Below are 27,583 nucleotides of genomic sequence, written 5' to 3'. Positions count from 1 at the left end.
TCAACACCTTGCCCTAAATGGCTTAGATTGGAGTGGGAATAATAAATATGACCCCTTTAGTGTCCAGCACATTTCCCTAAATTGCTACGGTTAGAGTGGGATTAGTAAATATGACTTCTGTAGTGTTCTACACCTTCCCTTAAACAGTTGAGGTTGCAGTAGGAATAGGAAATGTGACCCCTTTAGTGTCCTCCGCCTTCCCCTAAATGACTTAGGTTGGAGTGGGAATAGTAAATGTCACTACTTTAGTGTCTAACGCCTTCCCTTAACTGACTTAGTTTGAAGTTGGAATAGTAAATGTGACCACTTTAGTGTCCAACTCCTTGCCCCTAAATGACTTAAATTGGAGTTGCAATAGTAAATGTGACACTTTTGGTGTCCAGCACATTTCCCTAAATCAATAAGGTCTGAGTGGGAATAGTAAATGTGACTACTTTAGTGTTTTGCACTTCCACTAAGTGGTATTGGTTGGAGTAGGAATAGGACATGTCACCCCGTTACTGTATGCCACCTTCCCTAAATGGCCTACATTGGAGTGGGTATACTAAATGCCACCCCTTAGTGTCCAACACTTTGCCCCAAATGGCTTAGATTGGAGTGGGAATTGTAAATATCACCCTTTTAGTGCCCAATACCTCCCCTTAATGGTTTACTTTGGAGTGGGAATAGTAAATGTGACCACTTTATTGTCCACTACCTTCCCCTTAACGACTTAGGTTGGAGTGGGAATAGTAAATATAAGAATTTTTGTATCTAACTTTCCCAAAATGGCTTAGGTTGGAGTAGGACTATTAAAAGTGACAACTCTAATGTCCAACACCTTCCTGTAAATGGTTTAGATTGAAGTAGGAATACTAATTGGGATTCCTTGAAAGTGCAACATAACCCCCCAATATGATTTAAGTAGAAGTGGGAGTAGTAAATGTAACCATTTTACGGCCTGATTCACAGAGGATAACTTACACTTTTGTGTAAATTTATGATTGTTTGATATTCACAAAGGTATTTTACTAGTAGTATCTTTATGACTGCGGAGTTTCCACACATAAAAGAAAGGAAGGACTGTCCTTTCTTTCGTTTTCAATATTTTATTTCCTGTATATGTTTAAATATACTTTTTTATAACAGAAAATATTCAGTTTGTATTTGTTTATTTTTATATGTCTCATATTTTTTTGTGACACATGTTATAATTGTTTAGCATTTTTCACATGTTGGTAGTTTCCAACATTCTGTAAATATGTGTCAATGTTTATAAAACATATATATTTATTATACACTCATTTTTTAATAACAGGTTTTATATACTTTTTAAAGTATATTATAAATAGTACTATATTTTAGTATTTCTTTTTTCATAGGACTGCTTACATTATACTTCACATAATTATTTATATTTTCTTAATACATTTATTGAATTTTTTTTACATATTTTAGAACATTGTTACCTATTTTCTTTAACTGTTTTAAACAATTTTTGGCTAAAGTTCCATTGTTTTTATATGGAAAAAGTATTTTTTTGGTAATTTTCGTTTAGCTGCCATTTTTGATTTACTGCTAAGTGTGCTTTTATAATAGATTCCTGTCATTTTTTATCAGATTTGCTGAGAAGGAGTCAGTTACCTTTTGATGATCATTGGATAAGGTGAGGGATTTAAAACGTTTTTCTATAACGTTTTGGGTGTGGGGAAGATATGGGTAGATCTAATTGAAGTGAATTAATGAAAAGTGAATTTATAGAGTACATTAAACCCGACGGTATCCAAGCGATAAGCCAAAAATCAGAGTTCATAACCACACCAGTGCCCAAATAGTTCAAATGAGAAAAGTCAGGTTATCTGAGATTTTTTAAACAGGACAAAAGAGTCAAGTCTAGCAATGTGGGCGGGCAGAGTCTTCCATAACCTGGCTGCAGCCCCGTAAGTGAATTCCCCCACCCCCCCAATTGACTTTAGTTTTAGTGTTAGTCTTTGTTTTAGGGGTGTTTTAGTTGTAGTTTATGTCCTGATGTGTATTCATATTGTGCATTGGGCTAACTTAAAGTTTGGTAGTAGTCTTGTGTTTTGTTCTCATGTAGTCATGTTATGTATTGTGTTTATTATAGTTTTAATGTAATATTGATGTTGCATTTGGTAAAATCAAAGTGCTATGTCAGTGTGGGTGTTGCATGTTTTTTTTTACAGGTTTATGGATTGGAAGTCATCCAACAAACCTGAGGTTTGCATTTTTAAAATGCAAAAACAACAATTGATGGACATAATGCAGAACAATGTCATACATTCACCCCAGTACAGAGATCTGGGCCTAAATCCATCATTTTTTTGCACTCCACACCACCCCAGGTCAGACATGGCCATATGCAAATCAGCCTTGACCCTGTGCCTCATGGGAACAGTCCAGCCCAAACTGCCAAGCCATGTCTTTCCTGGACCGGAATCAAGCATCCAAGGACCGGTTTCTGGCTATCAGCCTTCATCAGCCTTCATCAGCCTGGATAGCTTGACTCCAGTGGTGTGGAGAGCATGGGACTCACATCTGAGCATACCCATCCCACTCGGGGTGACAAATGCAAAAACAACAATTGATGGACAGAATGAAGAACAATGTCATACATTCACCCCAGTACAGAGATCTGGGCCTAAATCCATCGTTTTTTTGCACTCCACACCACCCCAGGTCAGACATGGCCTTATGCAAATCAGCCCTGACCCTGTGCCTCATGGGAACAGTCCAGCCCGAACTGCCAAGCCATGTCTTTCCTGGACCGGAATCAAGCATCCAAGGACCAGTTTCTGGCTATTAGCCTTCATCAGCCTGGATAGCTTGACTCCAGTGGTGTGGAGAGCATTTTTAAAATGAAATTAATTCGGTTTCTAGTGAACCAATATGGCTAGTTATTATTTCCTTTGCTTTCTCAGGTTTCCAGGAGCAGGATTTCTTTTTCAAATTTTTTTTTTATGGCTCTTTGTGATTTTGGATTACCTTTATGGATTTACCTTACACCTTTTATCTTTGCATTTTTGGGGTGTTTTTTCATACTTTACTTTATTTTACTAGTGGATTGTATTTTGACAACATGGACATGGAGGACGATCTATAGCTACAGAACAGAAAGTATAATATATTTATTTGTAGGTAGAATATTTTAGGTTTTGTATTTGCTGTAATTAAAATCCTTATTTTAAATATCTGTGTGTTGGATTTAGTTGGCTAAGGGTTGTCTTTATGTCTGTTGTTGTGTTTTGTGGTTGTTGCGCTGATTTTTAATTACTCATGAAATTTTTTTTATTGAACAGTCTTCTTTTCTATGTTATTTGTATTTTTTACTGATGTGTAAAATTAAGTTGCTTAATATTTTCTAATATATAGTAATGGTGGTTTTCAACTCCTTTAAGGTTAGTAGGTAGCTAGGTGTTTGATAATAGGGATTCTGCTATTGATTCCATGCAGTGTACTCGTTTGTTGTTTATAAAGATTCTAGCTTACATGGGGGTGAGCCATGGCCAGAGTCCTACATATTACTTTGCAAACTTTGTGTATTACAGGCAGGCATTTCCAATCCAAGATTGGTGGTGGGCGACGTGCCACCAGCAATATGAGTCATTGTTTGTGTCGGTCTGGTAGTAGGTGCCTGCTGTGCCTATTGTCTTTCTAACCAGGAACACAGCAGAGTCCTGTCCACATCCAATTTTTATTTTTGGAGCAGACACCTGGCTGAGCGAAATGAGTGATCATCTCATGTTGCAAGTTGTTCTGTGTGACAATTATACTACACAGGCAATTTTTCTTCCTTATGTGAGGAGTGGTTTTCCCTTAATACTGTCTCTCATGTGGTGGTGGCCCTATTACACTTGATATGACATGGAATGCACAGTACATGCAGTGACAGTAGAACTGTTTTAGTTGGTAAGTACTGGTAATACATTGAAATGAGAATGCATACATCACTGGAGACATCTGCATTAGTGTCTACATGTTGACCACTGTGCATTTGCCAGTTGATGGTTCATCTGCAATAGTGTTTCACGACACTCATTCACTGACTGGTGACATGCATAAGGGAGTGAGATGTATAACTATAAAGATAATACGTTAGTGTCTACACTCATCATTACAAGGCAAACTGAATTTGCAATACCAAAGATTGCTGTGATGTGCCAGCCCATTAGGACTCTAGTGATCTCACATCTTCATGCCATAGATATTCAAGGACACCCAAAACCTTCAAAGGTGCATTGGCTTGTACGTGTACAATCTATGAATGGCTTTATCACCTGTACCAAGCAGGATTGGGGATGTTCATTTGGCTGTATGAAGACCTATGCTGTGTTAATTCATTCTGAATATCTATCTTACAAATGTTTGGACCTCAGTGTTTTCAGGTAACTTTATATGCTACATGTGATACATAGGTAAACTGCTACTGTACTTCTGTACAGCTTTTAATAAACTTTTCAGGTAGTTGCCATATGATGTAAGTTGGAGTCCAAAGTCCCATCAGTGTGCAATGAGCATTTGCATGTGACATGATGTCTGCCACAACACAAATTGGCGGTTCATTGGTGTTCCATTCTAACTTCATGACATCATGATGCGCTATAAGGGATAGGTAGATCTGAAGGACGCTGGGCCTTTTGTGAGCATCATGTAATTCTCCAAACTGTATCCATCCTACTTGATTACATAATTTTACAATGGTATAATACAAGTGCCAAAGCATGCATGGTGATAAACTATCCTAGAATGGACATAAGGATGGAGTGTGTCCAACTTCATCAATGTAATTGACCCCGTCTGGGGTTATGAAAGGAGTGGACCCAACACTTTGCAGGTTATGTAGCATGCATGCATATGCTCATTCTAAATTGTAAGCCTATAGAGTGAACCATGAAGCTGGTGTGATATATGGACTTCTTCAATGTTTTCTGTTGATTTGTGATGGTCAGGTGTGGAAACGCAGTTACAATAAACTGATGTAACATGTCATTTCAGATATATCCAGGGCAAGCAAAGGAGAAGGAGCTGACGTCGGTGGGGACACAGCTGGCCACAGTGGTTCCAGACGTGAGACGTCAGATACGGAGGGACCCAGTGACCAGGAGGGTGTGGGAGTGCCACTGAGGACAGCAGCTCAGGATTGTCATCATGAGAGTCATTCTCCGTTGGACATTCCCGTGTGGGGGTGGACCCTAAAGGATCAGTACCACTTTCATCCTTGCCCACCACCCCCAGTTCCATTGCCACCCTGTCTGTGGTCCTCCAACAAATTGGCAAGCCCCTAAGAGTGTAGCAGTCTCCTTCGCTCCAGGAACCCCACCCTATGCCCTTGATAGCCCCGCTGCCCTAGTGAGGAGGCTATTGACCTCCTGAGGACCATCTCTGTAGTTCAGACTGCAGTCCTGAATACCATTTGGGGGGCAAGGCCACCAGCTGACACAGATGGTGACCTACCTGAAAGGCATTCACACTGCAATGTCTGACCTACAGTAATCTTTTCAGGCTCTGGCCTCCTCCTTCACTGCAGCATTCCACCCATCCCAACCTTCTACCCCACCTCCTGCCCCATCCCTTTACAAATTCTTTATTCCCATTCCTGTTCCAAGCACATGCACATTTAAGCAAGCACACACTTCAGCAGATACAAGCACCACACACAGATACAAACCCCACAAAACCTACAGGCATGCAAGCACTCACCAGGCACCACCCACCATCCCAACATGGTCCCATACAACACAGCAACAAACCTAGAGCCCTCCAACCCCACATCCATGCCAACAAGAACCACAGCAACAGACCCAGACCCCGCCACACCCATAACCATACCCCAGGCACCATAGCAACAGACACAGACCCCTCCACACCTACTACCAAACCCACTAGGTACCACAACAACAGACCCAGATTGCTACACACATACAACCATACCCCCAGGCACCACAGCAACATACCCAGACCCATCCACAACACCCAGGGCATCCACAGCACACACAGGCCAAAAATGCAAACGTTCACAGTCACCCACACAACACACAGTTCAACCATGAGAAACAGCTCACACTTCCACTCACTCTACCCCCAACCCAAACTACATCCAGAACATCCTACCTGTTTTTCCTGTGCAGATATCTTGTTTCCCCCTGCCTGTAGTCTTATGACACCCATGCCCACTGCTCCCAAAGTCCAAAAAACCACTCCCAAAGGTCAACCCATCCCTTACACATCCCACTCCGCCCCAGAGAAACTAGATCGACTGAACCCAGCCTAAAAGCCCCCCAAAACTCCAAAAAACCCATCTCTTCCTAAACCACAACCCCGCCAAGTACCATCTTTGAGGTGCCGGCTATGCCCAATGGATGCCCCTTTGTGAGGAGGTTCCCTAGCAGTGTCGGAAAGGGCAAGTATGTTGGCACAGCATTCTGCGGTAGCATCTTATTATATCATGGACTAGCCATTGGCCTTGGACAATGTGGTTTGCGAAATCTGTTCAATAAACCTTGTCATGGTTTTGAATACATTGGTTCTACCACTTTTTTCTAATGATTTTCTGTTATTGTATAGTTAGTGATGTGTGATGACAGTTGTATTTCTTTCGTCCTTGATTGCTACTCCAGGGGATGTGGTTAGTATGATGTGACCTTGGACCCAGTGCATGAGTTGTACAGGACAAGGGGAAATGTTGGGTGTATGTCCATGTGCGATATAAAAGCAGATGAAGCATACATTGCATTGAGTGACATGTTATGTGGTAAATAATTCAGCTTGGCCTGTCTATTGTCTACATCATTTAGGTTGCACTTCTCCCTAAGAAGTTGGTTGGATATGTGTTTGAAGTGTTAAAGTTAGGTATTTCTTTATCTACACATGGAGGGTGTTAAATTGTCATACTTTTGTTGAGGTTTTTCTGGAAATGTGTCAATTTTGTAGTGTGTACTTTACACCTACTTTATCTAGATATATGACAAATGTTGATAGTGCTGCGTTTGCTTTCATGACTTACACTTAGACCTTCTCTACACATACATGCCACTTGAGCTCTTGGTTGTCCTGATATACTGTAATTCACAGGTCCTGTGCACATTGAGTTTTACATGCATATGCAAAAGGTACTCTGCCTAGGGCCCCAGCATTGCAGGATTCCCCATGATAGAGGCATACCTATTCTGCAGAGAGAGTGTTTCCGTTGTGCCCCTAGAATACCGCTCACACTGATTCTTTGTAATCATTTACAGGCATTGCCTTTTCATGTGGGTGATGTGTGAGGCCAATACCGAGTTGTAGCAGAGAAGGTGTTTTTCAGTTTAGTGACACATCCATACAGATGTAAATTTGATATCACAACAGTACCTAGGATGTGTGCAATTTGAGAGTTTTAGGGAGATTGATAGGTGTGATATTGGCGAGGAGGTGCTGTTGCGTGACACAATTTAATACACACATCACTATCACTGTTTATGAGTCCAATATACATGTGCTGTAACTGTGATTTGGGGAAGGAAGGCATCATGCAGATGTATTTGGGTAATATATTTAAATGAATCCCACACATGTGCCCCAGTAAATATGTGTGACCATGCCACACCAAAACTCTTACCTAGTCCATGGCGGAACATCGTTTTGCTGAGGAGTGTATGGAAACAGTAGTAGTTTGACTTACCGTTGGTTGCGTCCCCAACGGTGTAGGTTTTAGATGTGATCAAGCAGGTACAGCAGCGTCAGGACGTGTATGATCGGCTCCATGGAGGCACCGGAAGCATAGAGGTGAGTAAAGATGAGATTCACCCTTATATATCTCCCTTTGCGCCTGCTCAGATGTGGTGGTTGGACCGCCATCATCAAGCTGGCTGTAAAGCAACTCCTAAATCGGCCGGTGGTTTCGCTGGCGGTCTTAGCCTCCGACTGGGGCATTGGCCTATTTTGCTGCTGCCACGGTAGGATTTGGCAAGTGGTATTGACGGGACCGCTGCGGTCCTTTGTCTGTATAACTGCATGTATTTTATTTATTTATTTATTAAGAAGTTGTACATAGCGCTGGCCTGACCCGAGGGTATCAGAGCGCTTTACAACAGTTAAAATGCAGGAGTCACATAGTACGGCATAGGCTTATATATTGGCTCGGAAGTCCCAGCGTGCACGGCAACATTAAGGTGTGGAAGTTCTGAGGTAACCACGATGAGTGCACTTTGTCTTGTGCTGTACCTCTTTCAGGGAGGGGGGAACGAGGAGGGGGTTGGGGAGTTGGGAGGAGGTAGGTCTTAATGACACAGTGTCAGGGTTCCAAATGCAAAAAGAACAATTGATGGACAGAATGCAGAACAATGTCATACATTTACAGAGATCTGGGCCTAAATCCATAGTTTTTTTGCTCACAGTGTCAGGGTGCTGCAGAGTGCAGGCTTGTGTGCTTCGGCGGTGACTAACAGTTCGGGAAGGCACAGTTGAGGAAGAGGTCTTTTAGGAGTTTTTTTAATTTTACAAAGGAAGGGATAATCCTGATATCAGCTGGGATGGAGTTCCATATTTTTGGTGCATTTCCAGCGTAGGATCGTGCAGCGGTTTTTTGTTTGCTTGTTTTCATAGGGTGTTAGAGCACCTGATGTTCCTTGTTTGACCGGCCTTCTTGAGTTTGAAGGCCAGGTAGTCAGGTTTCCCTGTGTGCTGGGCTTTGTGGGTGAGGCAGGCAGTTCTGAAGCTGGCATGCATTTCTACTGGGAGCCATTTTAGTTCTCTGAGTGCGAGTGAGATGTGATTTTATTTCTTAACCCCAGAGACCATTCTGGCTGCTGCATTGAGAGTTGTTTTGTAGGGAGCTAGGTGGGATTTTGCTGTGCCGGTGAGGACTGCATTCCAATAGTCGATTCTAGATAGCACCAGTGATTAAGTGGCTTGTTTGTCCTTGGGTGGGATGAATGGTTTTATTTTGTTGAGTAGCTTCAGATTGAGGAAGGCACTCTTTGCGGAGTTCTTAATGTGTTTGGCCATGTCAAGTTTTGGGTCTAGGGTGATTCTTACTGATTTTACAGAGTAAGCCAGAGTGAGATTACCGTTGAGAGCATCAATAGCTTTTAGCCATTCAGTGATTTGAGAGTTTTCTTCTTTGTTGGAGATGAGGAGGGTTTCTGTTTTGTCTTGGTTGAGTTTAAGGTGGTTTATTGATAGCCAGAGTTGGACTTCTTTAAGAGTGTCATTGAGTCTCTGGATGTCTTCAATGGAGACGGTTTCCAGATAAATCTGGGTGTCATCTGCATATAGGTGGAAGGGGATATTGGCTTTTTTATTAGTAGGGTGGTGAAGGGTTCCATATATATGTTGAACAGTTAAGGGGAGAGAACTGAGCTTTGTGGGACACCTCTGCTGATGGGGTGTAGGTCGGACGTAAAGGGTTTGATTTTTATCCTTTGGGAGCTGTTGTGTAAGAAGGAGCAGGACCAGTGTAGGATCACCTCGTCTGCACCTACCCTATCTTGGAGAACTTGATGAGTAGATTGTGGTCAACCGTGTCAAAGGCTGCTGATAGGTCAATGAGAATGAGTAGGCAGCATTGGTCAGTATCTAGAGACTTGTGAATGTCATCCACCATGTTAAGGATCGTGGTCTCTGTGCTACAGCCTTTTCTGAAGCCCGATTGGTGGGGATCTAGAAGGTTGATGCTGTCCATGTGCTGAGTCAATTGTAGGAGAACGCACTTTTTGAGGATTTTGAATAGAAGGGGGAGATTAGAAACGGGCCTGAAGTTTTTCAGATCGTTGGTGTCAAGGCCTGGTTTTTTCAGTAGTGGCATGACTTGGCCGACTTTGAGGCAGTCTGGTATGACACCGGTTCTCAAGGAGCTGTTTACGATCTCACACCAGAATGGGGCAAGGGAGAGTTTCAGCTTTTTGGCCAATTGGGTGGGTATAGGATCTAGGATGTAAGATGCGAGTTTGGAGGTGTTGTGTATTGATTTAGATTCCGTATGAATTTCCTGATTCATGCCCTCATATAGGTACAATTCCCATTGCCCTTATTGAGGCATAGAAATCCAGCCCTTATTTAGGCATTGCTCATGCTAACCAAATACAGGCATGGCTACTTACATCTACGTCTCAACAAGTTCTTGGAAAACCAGACTCTTAAGCCTTTAAGACTACCCCTTGCTTGGATCTTCATGACACATACAGTTTTCTTGTCCGCGATTTTGACATTCACCACGAATGACGAGGATTTACAGGAATCATTCGAACAGCAAACCATCAAGTATCAACAAAGAGGTTATCCACAAGACATTCTAGACACATCTCTTAAAAAAATCTCAGAACTACCAAGAGCAACTCTATTACAAGAGAAAGTCAAAATCGCGGACAAGAAAACTGTATGTAAATGTAAATATGAATGTATGTGTCTTGTAAAGCGCACTGCTGCCCTGAGGCGTCGTGGCGCTGTAGACCGCTGGGGAACCCTTCCTGGCTATCCCTGTGAGATGGTCCCTACTGGGTATCTCCAAGGTGAAACCAGGCATCCCCAGCGAATGTGGGTTGCCGTTGTAGAGATGAGGCAAGCTAATGCCTAGAGTTGCTGAGTGTGATCCCTGGTTAGAGTAGGCACCGAGGCGAGAATTATCGAGTCCACTGACCCTGGTCCACGACCCTGCCGCATCGGGAATTGAACCCTGGTCCCGGGCCGTTCTCTGCTTCCGGGTCTGCCGCCTCTAACCAGTGAGCCACACCACTCCACTGTGTCACTGTATGTGTCATGAAGTATTCCACTGAATCAACAAAAATTAAACGCATAATTAACAATCATTGGCCATTGATCAGAATAGAACCTGGCCTGAAGGGTCTGTACAGTGAAAAAATTACATTCGCATTCCAAAGATCTAAGAACTTGAAAGAACTATTAAATACACCGAAGAAAGAAAAAACAACATGGAAAGGAATGCTGAGATGTCTAAATTGCACGCATTGCAATAACGTTATAGTGGGGAAAACATTCACCCACCCTACAAAAGGCAATCAAATTGAATTACACCATACCAGTACTTGCGACACCACTAATTGCATCTACGCCATCAAATGCCCTTGTGGCAAAATATACGTGGGACAAACTGAGCGCAAAATTAAAGTTCGTATTACTGAACATAAGAGCAACATTCGCCTCTAAGATGAAATCCACCATAGCTAGTCACTGGAAAGAAGCAGGTCACCAAATCGCGCAATTAAGATTCATGATTTTGGAGACTATTCCACAACGCCGAGACATGGATCCCATGAAACAGAGATTGAGAGCAGAGTACTATTGGATCAAAAAATTGAATTCCATGCATCCGATCGGGATGAATGACCGGATCGAACATTCATGTTTTTTGTAACTTGATAATACACAGATACCATTGACTGACGAAATGTCCTGAGTCCCCATTCAATTGATTAACTTCAAAACCTTCGTTTTTTTTATATATGTACCATGTATGTTTCAGTTCACACATATATATCATGTTGCCTTTATCTGAACCCTTTGATTGTATCTTATTATCAAATGCATCATTTCAGTTTATTTTTGATATTTGTATCCATACAACTTTATTATCCACTGTTCGTGTTACTCGCACTTCCTGGTGTGAAGCGCACACACTCATATCACATGGTGTAGGCTTGGGTTACATCCGCTTTTCCTATTGGCTATCACATGCCGATCATGTGATTTTTAGTATACATACCACCTATCCTATGCAGCGTTAGGAAAACCTACCGAACCTCGACACACGAGAGACGCGGCATTGTCCGGTCCCACGTAAGATCCATTTAGTCGTTTCAACCTCGTTCTTGTGCATTTCACCCACAGAACGTTATGTTTAAATTGAGCACATGGTACGTTTATAACTTTGCTGTCACCACTTTTTAAGACATTAGGTAACTTTCGGCACGTTTTTCATTTATCGAATAACTTCACTGCGTGCTTTTCCTTTAATTACTTCCACTATGGTACACTGATTATACAGACATGACGCTATATTCCGTGGTTACTTTCACTTTTCGACACATTTCGGTTCCCTTCTCCGGTATGCATGCGGTCTTTTGTACTTCCACTGACATTGAACCGTGATATTGTATTGTGGAGTTTTTGATTTGGTCCTGTTAACCTTTTTTACAGACCCCTGATGAAGGGTCCCTGTTGTGTTGACCCGAAATGCATTGGGTGTATTAAAGCATCGAAAACAACATATGAAAATTTGCACCATAAGATTATCATGATGTCTGCAACCATCCGTTGAACCAAACTATGGTTTTAAAAAAGTGACTTTTTGATGAAAAGTTGAACATTGAAATTAATAAATCGAACTTCGTGAAGAAACTTACATGTTTCATTGTTGATTGAGCGCACATTCTGTAGGGTAGGCGACTCTACCCACAACATAGTCTTCCATTTGAAAAGGCACGGACAGACTACGTGCGACTAATGCAGCGCCAACTTGATCGAATTTAAGCATTGACCAAGATATTGTCTTTTAATAATTGAGTGCACGGGGATAACACATGTTCTGCATTTATGTAGGCCAGTTTGAGGAAAATGTCATACATCATGCCTCCAACCCCTTCAAAGAGAATATTTCTCTTTGGAGGAGGTATATTGATAATGTCCTCTTTATCTGGATTGGATCAGAGGACCTCCTAACTACATTTTTCATGTGACTAAACCAGGCTGATGATTGTCTGCGGTTGACCTGGTCTTACAGCAACACTTCGGCTGTATATCTGGATGTAGATATTACAGCAATTGATCATGGTTTGGCAACTAATGTTCATCAAAAGCCGAGTGATAGGAACTCTCTATTTCACTATCGTTCTTTCCACCCTAGATCCCTTCGGGATAATCTCCCGTAGGCCAGTTTTTGCGCTATCCTCGCAATTGCTATACTACTGATAAATTTGTGGAACAATCAGAGGAATTGGCAAATACGCTTAAAGAAACAGGGTATCCTTTTAAAACCATCAAACAAGGTCGCAAACGGGTATTGAACACTCCTCGTGATGCCTTTCTGGAGAGGAATGTGAAATTGAAAACTGAATGCCTTCCAGTAGTTACGACATTTGACCTCCTATCTATTAAAGTCGGACAGATAGTGTGGAAACATTGATCCATCTTAGACACTGCCACCAATAAAATGCCTCCACCTCGGTTTGCCTTCAAGAGGGCTCCCAGTCTTAAAGATAAGCTGGTACATACCCGTACGTTAACAGCACCTTTGTTTTCCAATCTCCCCTCAGGTCATTATCCGTGTCGGGGGTGCTCAGTATGTGGGCTGACCCAGGCGACTAAAAGTGTGATCTTGGAGGGTGGGAGAGAGTGGTTCCTGAATAGTTTCAGCAACTGCAACACCACCAATGTCATCTACAGGCTTACGGGCTATTCTTGAATCCTTGAAGGAGACAACAGAAGTAACACTGGGTCCCCATTATTGAGAAAGTGGTCAAATACCTACTATAAGTGCAATGCTTTGACAAAAGAAACCATTTGAAATATCTAATGTTGTTTTATATTTTTTACGCACAGTGTCATTCATTAATGCTCTACTGTGTATTTTGCACTACAACTGTTTTACAACAAGAGTTTAGGTGTCTGTAATCCAAAACTAGACGATGTGTATTGTCTGGTTTGGAGACAGGAAACAAAGGAGTGTTCATTGTTGAGGTGCATGTTTCAATCACCCCTTACGGGCAACTGTGGGTTGCACTATATTGGTTTGACTTCACGGAAGGTCAGAATTTGGATACAAGAACATCTAAGTACCCTTAAAGCTAAAACATTAACAACACGGCTCGTCCAGCACTTTCAAGAAAAACAGCACGACTTTAGGGATCGGAGTTGGACTGTTCTTGAAAGAGTGATGGGTGATACTCATAACATCAAATCCATTTTGGCAAGAAAGGAAGCAAAATTGATTTTTTCTGAGAAAGCTGATCAGGTGGGACTGAATGATTCCTTTGAATGGAACAAAATTAGTAGATTTTAGACCTTCAGCAGAGTTTCCCTCCCTTTTCCATCGTTTTCTGCGCCCTTGTATGGACTGATACTTCATCTAAATATATTTAAAACCATTTTTTATGGGGCTGGACCTGCTGCACAATAGTAATTGTTGGCATCCTGAGAGATCGATTCGTGCTTCAACGTTATTTTCAGGGAGTCCCCTGGTAATTTACTAGGCAGTGTATGAATGTGCCTTAGGGGGAGTCTTTCACTTAATTCTTAACCCCATTTCGTGTCGCGCTTTACCGCGATAATTACCAGGTTGCAACACAATTTGGTTTCTACGGGGGGGGCAAAACAATCTGGCTGTGGTTTATAGTGATTACCTCCGTATATGATGAGTTGCATGGTGGGTTTTAATAGTAACTCCGCATTTTGGACCCCTTTTAAGATGGCCGCCCCTATGAGACCTGACGTGTGAGAATCACGGCGCTCATGGGATTAGGGGTTGTGACGATCCATTTACGTGAGACCCCCGCCGGAGGACTCCGAGCTGGATGATTATAGACGCCGGAGGTACTCGGTAGCGGTAAGTGGGTCGTGTGTGTGGGGAGACTGTGAGTCAGCATTGGATGTATGACGTTATAACGCATACTTTTACAACGCCTACCTTTACCACGCAATTTTTACAACGCAGGATCCATTACAACGAAGTACCATTACAACGCATGTATTTACAACAAATATACCTTTACAACGCATACCATTACAACGTAAGTATTGGTAAGTATATATATATTTTTTAAATGTATATTAATTAAAATTATTATAATTTAATTTAATTTAATTTAATGTAATTAATTTAATTTAATGTAATTTTATTTAATTAATTTAATTTAATGTAATTTAATTTTAATTTTTCTTATTTTTTATCCTGTACCCCTGTACCCCCAAAACCCAAAACTGACCCTAAACCCTAAAAATACCCCTTTACCCAAAAACCCAAAACTGACCCTGAACACTAAAAATACCCCTTTACCCAAAAACCCAAAACTGACCCTGAACCCTAAAAATACCCCTTTACCCAAAACCCCAAAACTGACCCTAAACCCTAAAAATACCCCTTTACCCAAAAACCCAAAACTGACCCTAAACCCTAAAAATACCCCTTTACCCAAAAACCCAAAACTGACACTGAACCCTAAAAATACCCCTTTAACCAAGAACCCAAAACTGACCCTGAACCCTAAAAATACCCCTTTACCCAAAAACCAAAAAATGACCCTGAACCCTAAAAATACCCCTTTACCCAAAAACCCAAAACTGACCCTGAACCCTAAAAATACCCCTTTAACCAAAAACCCAAAACTTACCCTGAACCTTAAAAATACCCTTTTACCCAAAAACCCCAAACTGACCCTGAACCCTAAAAATACCCCTTTACCCAAAAACCCAAAACTGACCCTGAACCCTAAAAATACCCCTTTACCCAAAAACCCAAACCTATAATATTTTTAATAAAATTATATACTTACCAATACTTACGTTGTAATGGTATGCGTTGTAAAGGTATCTGCGTTGTAAATACATGCGTTGTAATGGTACTTCGTTGTAATGGATCCTGCGTTGTAAACATTGCGTGGTAAAGGTAGGTCGTTGTAAAAGTTGCGTGGTAAAGGTTGTATACCGTCAGCATTACATACTGACTGACTCATGGTGTGTTATGAACGTGCCACCATACCCGAATGCCGAGCCGGAGTGTCCTTTTCAGATGAATTGCGGGGATGATGAGAACTTGCAGTATAGATCAACCGACTAATGCTTAACTAAGAACGAGCCCCCACATATGGACATCGGGTGGAGGTGCCCAATTGAGTCATACTGTACAATGTAGTGTAACGGATAGTGTCTGAAAGTTGAGAGAAGGTGTATCTACATCACTTTATGGAAAGTGCGAAAAATTGAGGCACTATTGTTTTATTAATTCTTGCAGGTGACAGGACTTTTTGGCAGTCACCGAGTGGGCACGCGATCAGCTGACGCGTCTACCTTTTAGAGATGGTTGCAGGTATGCGGTGTAGACGTAACCAACTGGTACGGGAAGTTTGATTCCATTTCTCTGAGTGGAGTTTGATTATGTCATTGGTTTAAAGTGGTTTTAAAAGATGGCACTTTCTTTCTTTTTAATACCACACCATCATAGGTTTGATGTGGAACATCCCATGAAGTTTAATTTGAAACCCCACTAGCCCTGAAGAAGTTGCTGAATTGTTTTTGGCAACAAAACATGTCGGCTTAAGAAGATTGACTATGGTTTTATTGGAACCATTTTTAATTTGGGAAAGCTTACAGCACTTAATAGAGTTACTTTAAGCTAGTAAGCTTTACCAATTTTTAACGATGAGAATTATTTGCCTATATTCTCACGGGGGTCCAATGGGCACTTACTGTGATAGTATGCACAGATAGTTTATTCACATTCAGGTTTCTCTATCTTTCCTTCTTGATTTCATGAGTGTGAGAATTCTTTAAGACAGTGCACACTTGTTTTCTTTGGAGAGAAAGTAACCTATGATGATAAGCGGGCTTGCTGGTGAGTACCAGCCAGCGGCCTCCTTGGTGTTATGACCGTGAGGTGCTTTCTCTCTTTTCCCACACTTTTTTCAGTTTATGGTGGGTTTATGATGGTAGGTTGTTTTCATTAAGACACACCACAACACTTGGACTAAAAATGTATGAGAGGGAGTTATAAAAATTAAAGACATCCCTCCAGTGTTGGAATTATAGCGCTGGTAATAACTCTGGGTATGCTGATACATGGAAGATATGTTCGAATGGACACAGCAAGTAAAAGAGTGAACTTACTTCTCCAGCCACAGAAATCATTCCATCATGAACAAAGAGGCTTGTCAGCAGTGAACATCACAGCCGTTCCTATACCAGATGGTATGGTGTGGGACAGAACTGAATATTACATTTTTGGCCCGTCGAAGCTGTTGAAGATTCCACACTTATTCAAGATTTCATTAAGTGACTTTATTACCTCTAGTACCTTTTCTGATGATTGGGACTTTGAGACTGCTAATAATATGATGTCAGATCTAGAAATGTCTGCAGTAATCACAAAGCATGAATATTCAAAGGGTTCATCAGACTATGAACAAATGTGTTGTTATAACCATTATGGTCATCATTTCTTGTACAAATCTGCAACACCTAGAAATGTATATATGTATAACCAATGGGAACATTGTCCTACACCTCCAAAGGGTAGCTCAAAAACTTTTGCAATGAAATTTCTATATTTTTCAGGGTTCAATTTATTCCATGCTGAATCATTTTACTTTAAAAATATGAACAAGACAGGAACGAAAAATGTGTTAACTAATACAAAGCAGATTTATTCTACAGCCTTTATTGCCCAACTGTCTAAACAGGGTTTTGACTTTTGGAAAGACCATATTGGGACAAAAACCTGTCTGGGTTACAAAAGATTGGCAAGTGCAGGGGATAGAAGCTATGTTTAGAGCCTGTATCATCCCTGAGAAAATTATGTTTTTGAATGACACTGTCCAACAAACATCTTGCCTTGGGTTAGCCAAGATCAAAGACATGAACACACTGACCATACCTGTACCTACTAGTAATAGCACTACAAAGGGGGAGGTCGATGTGCATACTATTTTGTATCACAACAGATCAAATCCTGAATGGAAAAAATGGTTGCTCTGGCCCACAGACACAAACAATTGTCAAGATTGATTCATGAACAAAACACAGGGTTTCACTATCAATATGCCAGACCCAAGATATATTCAAAGACAGCATCCTGGGATAGTAACAGCATACAGTGTAGGGAAAGTATGCCTTGATTGGCTACGGAAATCTATACTTGAGAATATAAAACAACACTTATCTTTACTTAAAGAAGTCGCAGACCTTAGAGAATTCTTGCTAGGACCAAGAAAACCGCGTCAAAAACGTTTCATATATGCCGGTGTATACGCTGCTTATAATGAAATTTGGAGGATTACCCAAGCAGAGACCGCAGAACGAATACAAGAAGTGGATCATATTCATTTAGAGAAATCTCTCTCTGAAGTAGACAATGGGTTAACGACTCTGTCGTCCAGGATATATTCATTGGACTGTATTGTGTCTTCTGCCATAGACATCATGGAACAAGACTTGGTCATGTTGCAACATAGTCAGTCTCAGTTACGTTCTATCATGCTATTAGGCTGGATGCTACAAAACTGTTTAATCAATACTACGTCACTGTTTTCAGAATTCAATCTTACTGATAAACAGATCAAACTGGCACAAAGGGGAGCAGACTATACGGTGCTGAGCATTGAAAAATTGGAAAGATTACCATTCACGGTAGCAGAGAAACCAGCTACTGAGTGGATAATATATGGTAAAATCACTCTGCCTGTTACAATTTTCCATTTTCAGTATTGCCTTAAACACATACCAGCAGGCAATTATGAAAGGTATGGTTAAGAATACATCAAGACATCCTGGAATTTACCATACACACACAGATGTTTGCGTTGGGGATGTGAAGTGTTTCTTAGCGGTTCAAACTGTGAAAACGCACTAAGCTGTTCTCTCCTTTGACAGGGTATTAATTTACATGGGGCCTGAGATGGTTCCACTCTAAACTTATCCTGTCACCTGCAAGGTTCACCGGCTGCAGTGATTAATCCAATTTTTGGACTACTTTCTAATGGGAGTTACCTCATGTTGAACGATCACATCTGCTGTGGCATGTTGCAAGGTATACCATATCTAGTAACTGTGTCCTCCAGGGTCACTTGCTGTATGCAAGTATTGTTTCCACAAACCAAGACAGCCAGGGAGTCGCCTTATGGCCTTCACTGAACAATTCTTCTATACGAATTGATACTCTAAGCAGAATGAAAGCCATTAATTTGCAAAAAAGTGTGCCACTGACCTCGGCCAAAGAAACATATGATCTACAAGTCGCAAGGACTTCTGCCAAGATACATGCCCTTTTGAATACAAACTGCCCTATACATTTCTCAGAAATTTTGAAACATATCTTAAACATGTTGGATACGAGCGGTATTGTACATCTATTTAAGAACGTATGTTCAGGACTGTTAGCACCTTTTCAAGCAGTCCTCGGAATACTTCCCAACTTTGTGCACTCTGTGTTTGCTGGACTGCCACTGCTTTTTGCACTTGTTGCAGGGATCCTATTTTTGCTCCTACTGCCACGATGTGGCAAGCCAAATCACCAACTCCATTCCAAGCACCATAGAGAGGGTTCTATTGGAGATCAAGTGTCTTGAGCGCATCTTTCAAATTCAAGGTTTACTTCGTCTACGAGAATTAAATACCACATGGTTTCTGCTATTCAGACCAATCTGGCAAGATTGCATCTTACGTTGCCTGCTTTGAGGTGAAGAGTGTGTGCTAGACATCTGTCTAACACTCCCATCAGTCATGCCTACGGATATCGATACTCTGCTGGACCCAGTAACGGCCCATGCTCTGTGTTGTCCACAGCGGCTACCAATCCAGATGACGGAATTCATTGAGATCTCACAGACGCGAAATGCTGCTGCTGAGGTACGAGAGGAAACAACAGGTGGGCAGGTAACATCCAATACGAACATTGCTGATGCGACCAATTCTGAAGGCGATGCTTCTCATTTATTTTCAGTTAATCTTCTAGACGAGGTAATCCAGCTTTCACCTACAATGATAGATGCCTTTTTGTCTACAGGCATAGAAGAGTTCATGTTTTGTCCCAGCCCTTACACTGATTTTTGATTTTGGCATACAATGTTCTGAGAGACTTTGAATTTGACCTTTATATTTTCAAAACAAGTTACTAACTTTGGAACTTTTACCTATGATTAATTTTTTTTCTCCAAATTTGTATTTTTCATTTTTTGGCACAAGTAATCTGCTTATAGTAAAACTGTTCATCGAGAACAAGAATTCTTTGAATACTTCCAGAGACAATATATGACCTTGTCCACAAACAAACAGTTTTATGTACTCTGACATGAAATGGTTTTGGCTCCTTTTCTTCTGTATTTACGAGCCATTTCATAAATGTATGTTTTCATCATTCATTCAATTTGCATTCCAAATGTCAACATATCCTTAGAATAAAACAAGCTTTAATTTGTACAGCACCAAGGCATTTCTTATGCTTACGTACAGTTCTACTGCATTTTGCAATGTATTTTGGACATATTTTTAGCACTTCATGTGTAGATATATTTTAGATATGTTTAACATGTTTAGAATTTAGTAACGTCATAAAGTGGTGTGGGTGTTGTGTATCGATTTAGATTTCAAATGTATTTCTCAATTTATGCCCTTATATAGGTGCAATTCACATTGCCCTTATTTAGGCATAGAAATCCAGCTCTTATTTAGGCATTGCTCATGCTAACCAAATACAGGCATGGCTACGTATGTCCGTTCATCTACGTCACAACGAGTTCTTGGAAAAACAGACTCTTAAGCCTTTAAGACTTCCCATTGCTTGGATATTCATTTCTCCAAGAACTCATTTATTATGCATGAACATCTATTCCATAGGGGTTTATTCATGATGTTCTTATGCCTGGCTTTTACGTCAATACTGGCATTCCTAAACACCTTCAAGATATAAATATGCCTTCACTTGCTATGGCAAGGCACGGTGCGGTTCGGCTACCTATTTGCACGATGCGGCTCGCCACAGCAAGTCCCGAAGGAAGTCCAAGTCCCCAACTGACACACTGACCAGACGCTGTCATCCTCCTCACCGAGAATCCAGCTCCAGTGTTTCTGACTCCGATTGCGGGGTGTTAGAGATCGAGTCCCGGGAAAGAGATACCAACCTCTCTCATTCTAAGGTATGGAGCTGATCAGAACCTAGAGAAACTTTTGGCAACTCTTGGCATAACTAAACCAGACTAAAACAGCACCTACTTCTTCCCTCGTACAAGACTTAGGTTAGGTACACTGGGGTAAGATTATTTTAGAAGCACCAGATGAGTATTTTAGCCTGTGTTATTTATGTATTTATTTAAATGAATATATGTCATAGCTACAAGACATGCTATTACAATTTTATTTAATCTTACTGCAAACGCTGTACATGTTATACTTCGCATTCTGTCTTACGATTGTAGCAGTTCATATCTGTTGCATGAGAAATAAGACTGTTCAATAAACCCTTTTTATTGAAATGCCCATCTCCCTATTTCTGTGCAACACTCTGTAGAAACAAAGCATGCACGATTGACTTAGTGAAACGGTTATCTATTGTTTCCACGACTCTAAGGGAAACAAAGTTGTCATGTTTATGCGGTTGTCTGAAACGAATCCCTTCTTGTTCATTCGAGAAAGTTTCTAGTGACCTCTGAGTTATCTGGCACACACAAGTAATTAAGTTTAATGTACTCGATAGAGACATACTGACCTCAGTCCTATGTCAAAACTATAGTGTATATTATTCCAATACGCAGAGCCTATCAGGGATATAGGAACTACACTACAGAGGTGGAGATCAGTTTGAGAATTTCAGCTTCGGGTATGGGGTTGAAAGATTTCCAGGCTTTCATTGGCTGGTTGCGTGTGCTGGCTTCAGACTCTGGGGTTGGGTTTTTGCAAAAGGGATTGCAGTTGATGTCTAGTGAGAGCTCAATCCTATTGATTTTATATTTGAAGAAGTTGGCAAAGTTGTCGCACAGGTCTTTGGAGGCCTGACCTGAGGTTGCAGAGGGCTTGGAAGTTTGTTGCCTGATGATGTTGAAGAGTTCCTTGGGCCTATTTTTCGCGTTGTTCAGAGCGGTGTAAAGAAAGGTGGTTTTTTCATTGTTGATGTGTTTTTTGTATTTCCTTCGGGTTGTTCTGAGTTGCTCATGAAGGTTTGTAGAAGGGTTGTTTCTCCATAGTCGTTCGGTGGCTCTTAGTTGTCTTCTTTCAGCGTTGATGTCCGTTTTGAACCAGGATCTGGATGGAATGTTCCTGGTTTTTTTAGGGGGGCAAGTTGGTCTAGGATGGATGTCATAGTTGTGTTATAGTGAGAGGTGAATTCCCTCTCAGGTCTCCTAATACAGTGGTCAGACCAACGAGGTTACGGCGGTCGGACTGCCAATGGTAGGATGGCAGTTTTAGAACTATGAGCTCGTAATCAGGCCCAAAGTATTTTTTGCATCATGGCTTGTTAAAAGTTATTATTTTATGTGGAGAATAGTTTTCATTTTAATTTGTTTTAGCAGTTCATAGTAAATACTACTTGTTTATTAGGTAGCAAGGTGTGTATCAGGGGTATATTAGTGTTTTGGTATTCACCATGTATGTTGCATATTCGAGTGAATAGTTTAGGGCACATTTTGAATAGTCTTCCCATCATCCATGTTTGACATTGGCTTAGTCTTAATAAATTATCTGCTATAGCAACTGTAACATTGTGTTTATCATTATTTCGTTTTTTATGTCGGAGGAAGGCTGAAATATTGTGTGTGAAGATTAAGGGGTTGATTATGATGGCGGGCGAACACCACCGCCCAGCCGGCGGTGGCGATCAGCCCGCCATCACAACCACATTCACCCCCATCATATTACCATGGTGAGAGGTGCCAAGGCGGACCGCCGGTCGGCAATCATCACGATTGCTGGCCGGGCTGAACTCTGGCACATTATGGTGGCGGTGCCTGGAAGGGATCGCCATCCATATTATGAAGCCTGGTGATTCAAGCCTTTCCATGGCGGCATCGAAGGGCTGGCGGAAATTACTTTGAGTGCCTGTTGCGGGTCCCCGGGGGTTTGGGGGACTGCACTTGGCATTGCCATGCTCAAGGTGGCAGGCACCACTCAGTGCATGTCACGTTGTGCATGGCAATGCACAACATGCCTCTTTGGCATTGGAGCGGGTGCTGCTTATAGCAGCGCCCTCCGCAATGATAAAGATGCGGGATTCAACCGCTAGGGTGGCGGTCGCATCCACTGCACCTCTGGCAGCCGGTGCCAGCACCACTAGGTTGGCAGGCAGACTGAAGTCCGCCTGCCATCCTAATGGGGCCCTAAGTGTTCAGGAACTTGGATGTCTTGATATTTTCTAGGAGGGCAGCAGTATCACTGGTGTTTTTTTAGTTTGTGCTATTAAGTGTTTTAAAGTGCATATAGCTGGTGGGTGTCCTGTGATGTGTTCAGGTACTTTAGAGAGTATATATTTTAGAATGTTAGTAATGGCTTCTTGGAAACTAGTGCTTGCCTCTTTTAAATCTTGATGTACATGTCTAACTTCAGTGACATTTGGGGGGTGGTTGTGTTCTTTCATGCTTATAACACCCATCATTTTTCATAATAACTCTCCATTAACTAGCATTAGAGTTGCATTTTGCACATTTCCAATTAACATTGTCTGTACTTGTAAGTACAGGATGGCATTTTTTTTGTAAACAATATTTTATTTTGCGATATTTTTGTGAATCAATCTTGTTTTCAGCAATATTATTTCACTGATCCATTGTTACATGTGATGAAACAAAATAATATATTTATTAGTAAGCTTTTATACGCTGCGCCATACTGGTCCCCTTCTCGTCCTCCTCCTACTGAGTTAATGACTATAACATAAGCATTGTAATCTAGCATATTCTACATTATTTGTTTTAAAGCCAGTGAATGTAATTTTTGATACAGCACCACTTTCTTTGTGTCAACTCTTCCTGAGTATTATTCAGGTTGTTTGACATGTTTCCTATCTTTGTTAATTCCAGAGCAGTATTTCTTAAACTGTGGGTCACAAATGACCCACTGATGCATGGCGAGCCAATTTTTGGTGGGTCAGGAAAGTCCAAGCAATAAATAAAGATGCCTTTAAATTCTTTGTTTATCATGTCAGATTTGTTGGTGCTTTAAAGACAAAGGTCAAAAATCGGGCTATGTCTTCTGACAAATTGCTGCTTATTCTTTTAACATGTGACTGGTGTTCTCTGACTGGAAAGTGAAAGGAGGTTTTAAAGTACATTATGTGACAATCTCACCTCATCTTTTCCAATCTGCACACCTTCATATCTTTTTTTATATAGCACCTTTAAAAAAAAAAAAGATCTCTGGCAAAGAGCCCCCTTGTAGGTGCCCGTTAGGCATTGCAGCGCCCGCCTAAAAAGGAGCTGTCGAGTGATGAAGCATGCCACCCAATTGGGTGGGTGAGGTCTCTTGCTCCTAATTTTCTAATATCCTTTTGACCTGTCCTTTTACTGAGAGATGACATAATATGTACTTGCCCTTGTGACATTTAGGAGCTGCAAACCACTTTTCTCTGATCACGTTAAGGAGCATGTATTTTGGCACTTGATCACTACTGGTCGCCCCTCTTATTCGATATGTACTCTAGAAGGTGTCAAAGTTCTGTCTCCCATGTTCTGTTTGAGAAAGGTAATGTTTATTTATTTTGTATCTGTTTATTGCTTTTATTGATATTACACCTCCATAATAAAAAAAGAAACTAGTCCATAAATACAGTTTTTCAGTACAGATTATCAACTTTCACATTGGTTATTTCACTTTTCTTATACATCATGAGCATTTCATACTTCAACAAGTTTCTGGTTTGACATGTTGCCAGAGTTCATAGTGTGCATTGTAATGTTATCAACTTGACAATTTATCATACTGAACATAGCACTCATTAGCATAATTATACAAAATATTGGCATCACGTCCTCAATATGCAAGCCTCTGCCCATGGGGGCAATGCACTGACAGTTTTTCTTTATGAGGCTAAGTCAACCCGTGGTGTTGGTTCCGGATGTTCAAACTTATCCAGCTGTTCCCTACAGGTCTCTGCAATTGAGTATTTCCTGCATCCCCTTCTCTCCTCTTGTGTCAGTGACCCATGTGCCCTCTGCGCCCATTGGACCACATCCCTCCTCCATAGCATGGTGGATGGGGCCTGTTCAGTCTTCCAAACCATGGCTTTGTGCCTTTTGGCCAGAGTGATTGAATGTGTTGGAAACCTGGAGCCCACCCACCCTTCTGTTGCCAATTGAGTGAGTCCCAGTAGACATACTTCGGGTGTACAGAATACTTTCCACCCCAATGCTTTGCCCACATGTTCCACAATCTCTCTCCAAAACACAGCTACCACCTCACAGTCTCTTACCATGAGCATAAAGTCAGCCTCTGAAAGTCTGTATGTAGGGCAGCTATGTACAGTGTAGTATGATATTTGTGTCAGCCTTCTGGGTGTGAAATAAGTTGCATGAAGGTAACTGAATTATACATATTTGAGGCTTGCATTACAGGAGTCCTTCTATGTGGTTCCTAGGGCTTTCTCCCTCTGTTTGCCTTTGAGCGGTTTCTGGATGCCGGTTTCCCATTTAACTCTGAGAGTGGACAACAGTGGGGTAAACATGTGGAGTAGCGTTTTCTACAACCAGGATATTAATCTGCTCCCTCCCCCATCATAAACAATAGTTGAAGGACTTTGTGTATGTTGGGCTAATCCTGTCCATGCCCCCACACCTCTCGCACTATAACCAGTATCCTCCCATATAAGAGGTAATGTGTGCTAGGGAGGCAAAGGTCCTCCATCATTTCCTTATCTGCGAGAAATGTTCCCTCATTATAACAGTAAGATTGAACAGTCAACAGTGCTACAGTGAAAATACCTTTTTTTAACTTTTATTGTAAGGACATATTTAACATACCCTGCCTTATGGGCAGTAAGGCCAATTTAATGGTGACTTATTCATATTTAAAAGGAAGGTTTAGGCTCATCAAAAGAAGATACTTTGACAGGTTGAATTTTCAATTTAAAACAAACTGCACAGCCAGGCTACAAATAGTCGGCCTGCAGTAATATATACACAGCTACTGTAGTGGATGGCACAATTGGTGCTGCAGTGCACTTGTGACATTTAACTTACAGGCCATGGGTACACGTTGGTACCATATACTAAAGACTTTTCGGTAACTTAAGGATACCAATTAGAGGTATCCCAATTTAATCAGGTGAAAAGGGCAGCATAGGCACTTTTAGCAACGGTTAGCAGGAGTAAAGTGCACAGAGTTCTACAGCCAGTAAGAACAGAAAATAAGGAGGTATACCTCACAAATGATTCTCATTGCAAACCCTAGTCCTCCACAGCAGAGTACAGGGAGAACTACCGAAGCCCATGGAAGTTCTCATCACTAAGATAGAAAAAACAAAAAATACCATGAGGATAGGAGTGAACAATCCCAGGGTGGTGATCAACTGCAGACTTCATACCCTGCTGGGAGATGGGCCAATTCAACAGTTTAGGATTCTCACCCCACCTTAGCATCAACCATCTGATGGCCTGTGGTCTGTGTCAACCTGAAAATGCAATTGCAATTCAAATGAGTGGAAGGAGCATTTCTCTATCTCTTCCCAAACTGATGGTAATCGGTTAACCCAGTGTTAGTTTATGGAAGTGATCGGCCTTACCACAGTGAAAAACCACTTTAGAAGTTTTCCAATGTCACAGTATGTAAACCTTAAACACTTGTGCCCTATGTTCTAAATACCATGCACATTTGGGTCGATTCCAATCCGGTAAAATCCCCGTCCGTACGAATCGTATCCGAAGCCGTTTCCGTACGACTCGTTCGGACGCCGTACGACCAGACGATTCCGATCCCGATCGGCCGACCCAGACGCGATTCGTAAGGTACACGTCGATTCGTACGGAAAAGCGCACGATCACCTACACACCATACGGCGCGTACCCCCCATGATCGCAGGGGTACGTGCCGTACCCCTGTGATCATGCGGGGTACGTGCCGTACACCCAGCGTACATGGGGTACGTGCCGTACACCCACCGTACATGGGGTACGGTGCGTACCCCATGTACGCTGGGTGTACGGCACGTACCCCGCATGATCACAGGGGTACGGCACGTACCCCTGCGATCATGGGGGGTACGTGCCGTACCCGGGGGGGCGTTCCGTACCTGTTTCGGCGCGAACTCTGCGTTTACGACTGTTTTCGGCTCCCGTAGGAAAAGGGTCGTACCCGACACGAATCGTACTTGCTGGGTCGTAAAAACCAGCCGCGAACCATAGTGATGTCGCGTACAGCCGGGTCCGAGTGAAACTCGTACGGAGATTTGAGTCGTACTTCGTCCTGTACGACTCGTACGGAGTTTGGCACCTGGTACGGATCGTACTTCGTCGTACGTACGGGACGTCTACGGGTACGATTCGTATGGGGAAAAAACTCTCCGTACGACGATTCGGAGCGCATTTTACCGGATCGGAATCGACCCCATTGTCTCCTGAGAGAGAAACTTACTGGTCCACACGTTGCTGATATGATAACTCAACAGAATGGTGCAAAGTTCTTCTTTCAACTTAACTTAAATGAAGGATATCACCAATTGGCGCTCGAAGAAAAATCCAGGTACATTACAATCTTTTCTATGAATATTGGTGTGTTTTTCTATAAGAGATTGAGTTTTGGTGTATCCTTTGCTGAAGAACAATTCCAAAACGGCATTTGCCGTATCATTAACTATAGTGTTGACGCATTCGTTTTTAGAGCCACACAGAAAGAACACACAACAAGCCTCTCATGCACGTATGTCATTTGTTGTCCATTGCAAGGTTAACTCTAATTGCAAACAAAT

The sequence above is a fragment of the Lissotriton helveticus genome, chromosome 4_1 (assembly GCF_964261635.1).
Source record: "Lissotriton helveticus chromosome 4_1, aLisHel1.1, whole genome shotgun sequence".
Taxonomy (NCBI): Eukaryota; Metazoa; Chordata; class Amphibia; order Caudata; family Salamandridae; genus Lissotriton; species Lissotriton helveticus.
Note: the sequence above shows the minus strand (reverse complement) of the source record.